Raw genomic sequence first — 6,036 nt, forward strand, 5'->3', positions numbered from 1 at the left:
ATATGTACGTACATATTGTCACGGCCTGACCATAGTTTGCTTTGTATGTTTTATGTTTTGTTTGGTCAGGGTGTGATCTGAGTGGGCAATCTATGTTGTATGTCTGGTTTGTCTATTTCTATGTGTTTGACCTGATATGGTTCTCAGTCAGAGACAGGTGTTTTGCGTTGTCTCTGATTGGGAACCATATTTAGGTAGCCTGTTTTGTATTGTGGGTTATTGTCTATGTGTTAGTTGCTTGTGTCTGCACTATTATATATAGCGTCACGTTCGTTTTGTTGTTTGTATTAGTTTGGTTAGGTTTTCTTCTTAACCTGTTGAGGACAGAGGGCGCTGTTTTCACTTTGGGGGAAAATCGTGCCCAATTTAAACGGCCTCGTACTCAATTCTTGCTCGTACAATATGCATATTATTATTACTATTGGATAGAAAACACTCTCTAGTTTCTAAAACCGTTTGAATTATATCTGTGAGTAAAACAGAACTCATTTTGCAGCAAACTTCCTGACAGGAAGTGGAAAATCTGAAATCGATGCTCTGTTCAAGGGCCTGCCTATAAATGTGCTTGATATTTATTAGTATACATGCACTTCATACGTCTTCCACTAGATGTCGACAGGCAGTGAGAGAAGAAATGGAGTGTATAACTTGATCTGGGGTCGAATAAAAGCTCTTGGCATGACGTGTCACCAGTTTCCTGTTTCCTGGAGCGCGCGAGAAGGGACCTGGTATTGCCTTCTGAAAAGCTGTCGTTATAGACGACTAATATCTCCGGCTTTGATTTTATTTGATAAATGTGACAATATCATCGTAAAGTATGTTTTTTCAATATAGTTTTATTAGATTATTGAAATTTATTCGGGACGTTAGGCGTGTTGCGTTGTGTGCCTTTGTTCAGGAAGGAGAGCTTTGCGCTACTTTGCTAGCTTTCCGTGCTAATTGACTGGAGAAGAGGACATTCTAAAACCAAACAACGATTGTTCTGGACAAAGGACCCCTTGTACAACATTCTGATGGAAGATCATCAAAAGTAGGACCCATTTTATGATGCTATTTCATATATCTGTCAAACATGTTGTACTAGTAGTTTGGGCCCAGATTTTGGGCACTCTCTCGCTATAACTAAGCTGGATGTCGTAATGAAGTTATTTTTAGAATTCTAACACGGCGATTGCATTAAGAACTAGTGTATCTATCATTTCCTATACAACATGTATTTTCTAGTAACGTTTATGAATAGTTATTTGGTCAGAATAGTTGAGTTGTCATAAAAATATCCGCACATTCTGGGAAAAAGATGCTACGTTAGCACAATGTATAACCACTGATTTCAGCTCTAAATATGCACATTTTCGAACAAAACATAAGTGTATGTATAACCTGATGTTATAGGACTGTCATCTGATGAAGGTTTATGAAGGTTAGTGAAAATTAATATATTTTGCTGGTTTATTCGCTATCGCTAACGTGCCTATTGCTATCGCTAACGTGCCTTGATGCATGAATGCGGTAGTGTGGTAGGCTATTGTAGTAAGCTAATATAATGCTATATTGTGTTTTCGCTGTAAAACACTTAAAAAATCGGAAATATTGGCTGGATTCACAAGATGTTTGTCTTTAATTTGCTGTACACCATCGATTTTTCAGAAATGTTTTATGATGAGTATTTAGGTATTTCACGTTGGTCTCTATAATTACTCTGGCTGCTTCGGTGCTATTTTTGATGGTAGCTGTGATGGTAGCTGCAATGTAAAACTGATTTATACCTCAAATATGCAAATTTTTCGAACAAAACATAGATTTATTGTGTAACATGTTATAGGACTGTCATCTGATGAAGTTGTTTCTTGGTTAGTTTGGTTGGATCTTGGTTAGTTATGTTGGTTTTGTGCATGCTACCTGTGCTGTGAAAAATGTCTGTCCTTTTTTGTATTTGGTGGTGAGCTAACATAAATATACGTGGTGTTTTCGCTGTAAAACATTTTAAAAATCGGACATGTTGGCTGGATTCCCAAGATGTGTGTCTTTCATTTGCTGTATTGGACTTGTTAATGTGTGAAAGTTAAATATTTCTCAAAAATATTTTTTGAATTTCGCGCTCTGCCTTTTCAGTGGAATGTGGGAGGAGTTCCGCTAGCGGAACCCCGGTGGCAGACAGGTTAAATAAATAGAAGAATGTATTCACTTCACGCTGCGCCTTGGTCCTCCTCTCTTCATCGAAACGACAAACGTGACTGAATAACCCACCATCAATGGACCAAGCAGCGTGAAATGGAGGAACAGCGCTTTGTGGAGAAATGGACTTGGAAGGAGATTCTGGACGGTAAGGGACCCTGTGCACAGGCTGGTGAATATCGCCGCCCAAAAGCTGAGCTGGAGGCAGCGAAAGCGGAGAGGCGGCGGTATGAGGAGGCTGGGGGGGGCCACACGGGGTGTGTGACTAAGCCAGGTAGGAGACCTGAGCCAACTCCCCGTGCTTACCGTGGAGAGAGAGCGACCGGGCAGGCACCGTGTTCTGCAGAGATGCGCACGGTGTCCCCGGTGCGCAGGCATAGCCCGGTGCGGTACATAACAGCACCTCGTATCGGCCGGGTTAGATTGGGCATCGAGCCAGGTGCCATGAAACCGGCTCTACGCATCTGGTCACCAGTGCGTCTCCTTGGGCCGGGGTACATGGCACCAGCCCTACGCATGGTGTCCCCGGTTCGCCAGCACAGCCCAGTGCGGGCTATTCCACCTCGCCGCACTGGCCTGGCTACGGGGAGCATTCAGCCAAGTAGGGTTGGGCAGGCTCGGTGCTCGAGACCTGTAGTGCGCCTCCACGGTCCGGTTTATCCGGTGCCTTCTCCACGCACCAGTCCGCCTGTGACAGCCCCTCGCACCAGCCGAGTACCACCAGTGCCTACACCACGCACCAGGCTTCCTGTGCGTCTCCAGAGCCCTGTATGCCCTGTTTCTCCTCCCCGCACTCGCCCGGAGGTGCGTGTCCCCAGCCCAGTACCACCAGTGCCGGCACCACGCACCAGGCTTATAGTGCGCGTCGGCAGTCCAGTATGCCCTGTTCCTTCTCCCCGCACTCGCCTTGAGGTGCGTGTCCCCAGCCCAGTACCACCAGTTCCGGCACCACGCACCAGGCCTACAGTGCGCCTCGGCACGCCTGAGCTGCCCGTCTGGCCAGCGCCGCCTGAGCTGCCCGTCTGTCCAGCGCCGCCTGAGCTGCCCGTCTGTCCAGCGCCGCCTGAGCTGCCCGTCTGTCCAGCGCCGCCTGAGCTGCCCGTCTGTACAGCGCCGCCTGAGCTGCCCGTCTGTCCAGCGCCACCTGAGCTGCCCGTCTGTCCAGCTCCGCCTGAGCTGCCCGTCTGTCCAGCACCGCCTGAGCTGCCCGTCTGTCCTGAGCTGTTAGAGCCATCCGTCAGTCAGGAGCCGCCAGAGCCGCCCGCCAGTCAGCAGCCGCCAGAGCCGCCCGCCAGTCAGGAGCCGCCAGAGCCGCCCGCCAGTCAGGAGCCGCCAGAGCCGCCCGCCAGTCAGGAGCCGCCAGAGCCGCCCGCCAGTCAGGAGCCGCCAGAGCCGCCCGCCAGTCAGGAGCCGCCAGAGCCGCCTTTCAGTCCGGAGCCGCCTTTCAGTCCGGAGCTGCCCCTCAGTCCGGAGCTACCCCTCAGTCCTGAGCTACCCCTCAGTCCTGAGCTGCCCCTCAGTCCGGAGCTGCCGCTCAGTCCGGAGCTGCCGCTCAGTCCTGAGCTACCCCTCAGTCCTGAGCTACCCCTCAGTCCTGGGCTACCCCTCAGTCCTGGGCTACCCCTCAATCCGGAGCTGCCCCTCAGTCCGGAGCTGCCCCTCAGTCCTGAGCTACCCCTCAGTCCGGAGCTGCCCCTCAGTCCGGAGCTGCCCCTCAGTCCAGTGGCGCCCTCTAGGATGGTCTTCAGTCCGGGACCCGCTGCAAGGGTCCCCGCTCCAGAGGCGCCACCAAAGCGGGTTATGACTATGGTGGAGTGGGGTCCACGTCCCGCGCTGGAGCCGCCACCGCGGACAGATGCCCACCTAGACCCTCCCCTATAGGTTTAGGTTTGCGGCCGGAGTCCGCACCTTGAAGGGGGGGTACTGTCACGCCCTGACCATAGTTTGCTTTGTATGTTTTATGTTTTGTTTGGTCAGGGTGTGATCTGAGTGGGCATTCTATGTTGTATTTCTGGTTTGTCTATTTCTATGTGTTTGGCCTGATATGGTTCTCAATCAGAGACAGGTGTTTTGCGTTGTCTCTGATTGGGAACCATATTTAGGTAGCCTGTTTTTGTATTGTGGGTTGTGGATTATTGTCTATGTGTTAGTTGCTTGTGTCTGCACTATTATATATAGCGTCATGTTCGTTTTGTTGTTTGTATTAGTTTGGTTAGGTTTTCTTCTTAAATAAATAGAAGAATGTATTCACTTCACGCTGCGCCTTGGTCCTCCTCTCTTCATCGAAACGATGAACGTGACACATATCTACCTCAACTACCTCGTATCCCTGCAAATCGACTTGGTACTGGTACTCCGTGTATATAGTCAATAGTTACTCATTGTGGATTTATTCCTTGTGTTATTATTTTTATATTAGTTCTCTTTTTTTTCTCTGCATTGTTGGGAAGTAAGCATTTCACTGTTAGTCTACACCTGCTGTTTTCGAAGCATGTGACAAATGCAATTTTATTTTATTTAGACACATTTAATACCATGTGTAGACTGATGCATTTCTGAAAAGTGGGAACAATCGATACACAGGTTGAGGTACAGCGCGAGGTATAAACAAGGCTTTAGATAGCTTTTAAGATTTACAGAACTCTACAGAGGGAAAGAGAGACTCTGTTTCGTTACTAATATGCCATTGTTTTCTTTTCCTGCAAATAAAGTACTGACATCAAAACTTAATTTAACTCAACACTGAAGACAGTAATCTCCCTACAGTGAGGTGGAAGCAGGAAGTATCTAGTGTCATCATTAATAAACCCCATCTCTCTCTGTACATTACTGTATAGGTCAAGTCTGGTCTGGCTCTGTATCTGCCTGTAAAATCTCTGGTCCAGACTGCTATAAGGATATTAACAGTATATTAACCATAGTAGTGTGTCAAACGTAATAAATCTTATACAAGTATCACTCAGATGAACTCCAACTGAGTGTCCAGGGAGGTGGCAGAAGTGTGTGGGGGGACCTTTGGGGGACATACATACTTAGAAGAGGTTCAAATTCTTCACAGATGAAAACACATGGTTCCAGTTAAGGCAGAACGATATTAGACTTGAAGACAAATGTGAGCTTGTGAGTCTGTGTGAGTGAGCTTGAGAGTGTTTGCATGCATTTTGTTGTATGTGTGCGTCTGCCTGTGTGTGTGTGTGGTGTGTGTGTGTGTGTGTGTGTGTGTGTGTGTGTGTGTGTGTGTGTGTGTGTGTGTGTGTGTGTGTGTGTGTGTGTGTGTGTGAGTGTAATGTGATTTATTATGAGCCTATTATTTCTGTCTCTCCTTGTTTCCTTCATCCATCTACACTGTAATGAGGACTCAACATGTTCGGTTCTCCACAAATGAACTTTGAACAAACATTTATTTTAATCCAGGTCCATTTCTGCTTTCTAAACATTGGATTCCATTCTGCGGGTCTGATTAAGGAACTTGTACAAGTGTTAAGTCAACAGAATACTCTGGCTGCTGAGTGGTGTTGAGTTGTAAAAGGGTATCTGCCCAAGCTCTGTGGTCTAATAATGGTGGAGAGACATGGTTTCAAGTTTTCAAGTTAAATGATGATGAACTATGTTTGTCAGTTATTGTCGTATTCAGCATTTCTATGTCATGTTCCATATCTGCTCCATTGGATATAGTCTGCTTGGCTTCTATGTTTTCTTTCACAGTATTTCATGAAGGAAGACTCAGTGACTGAGGGCTGAGGACTGCTGAATGAAGCAAGCTCTCTGTTCTGCCTCCCTATCTCTACCAGGCTCGGTGACTCTCTAAAAGCAATTAGACGACTCACTTTATCAGCATTTAACGATGAGAAACAGCTTAGC

At 47.2% G+C, this 6,036-nt stretch overlaps 1 long non-coding RNA gene across 1 annotated transcript; it reads left to right on the plus strand.

Moving 5' to 3' along the window:
- The first annotated feature begins 215 nt into the window (after positions 1-215).
- On the plus strand, positions 216-4,425 carry LOC120062596. Its single transcript, XR_005478417.1, has 2 exons — positions 216-300; positions 4,392-4,425. It is a non-coding gene; the product is annotated as an uncharacterized LOC120062596 (long non-coding RNA).
- Positions 4,426-6,036: the final 1,611 nt, after the last annotated feature.

This window comes from Salvelinus namaycush, chromosome 17 (genome assembly GCF_016432855.1).
Source record: "Salvelinus namaycush isolate Seneca chromosome 17, SaNama_1.0, whole genome shotgun sequence".
NCBI classification, from domain to species: domain Eukaryota; kingdom Metazoa; phylum Chordata; class Actinopteri; order Salmoniformes; family Salmonidae; genus Salvelinus; species Salvelinus namaycush.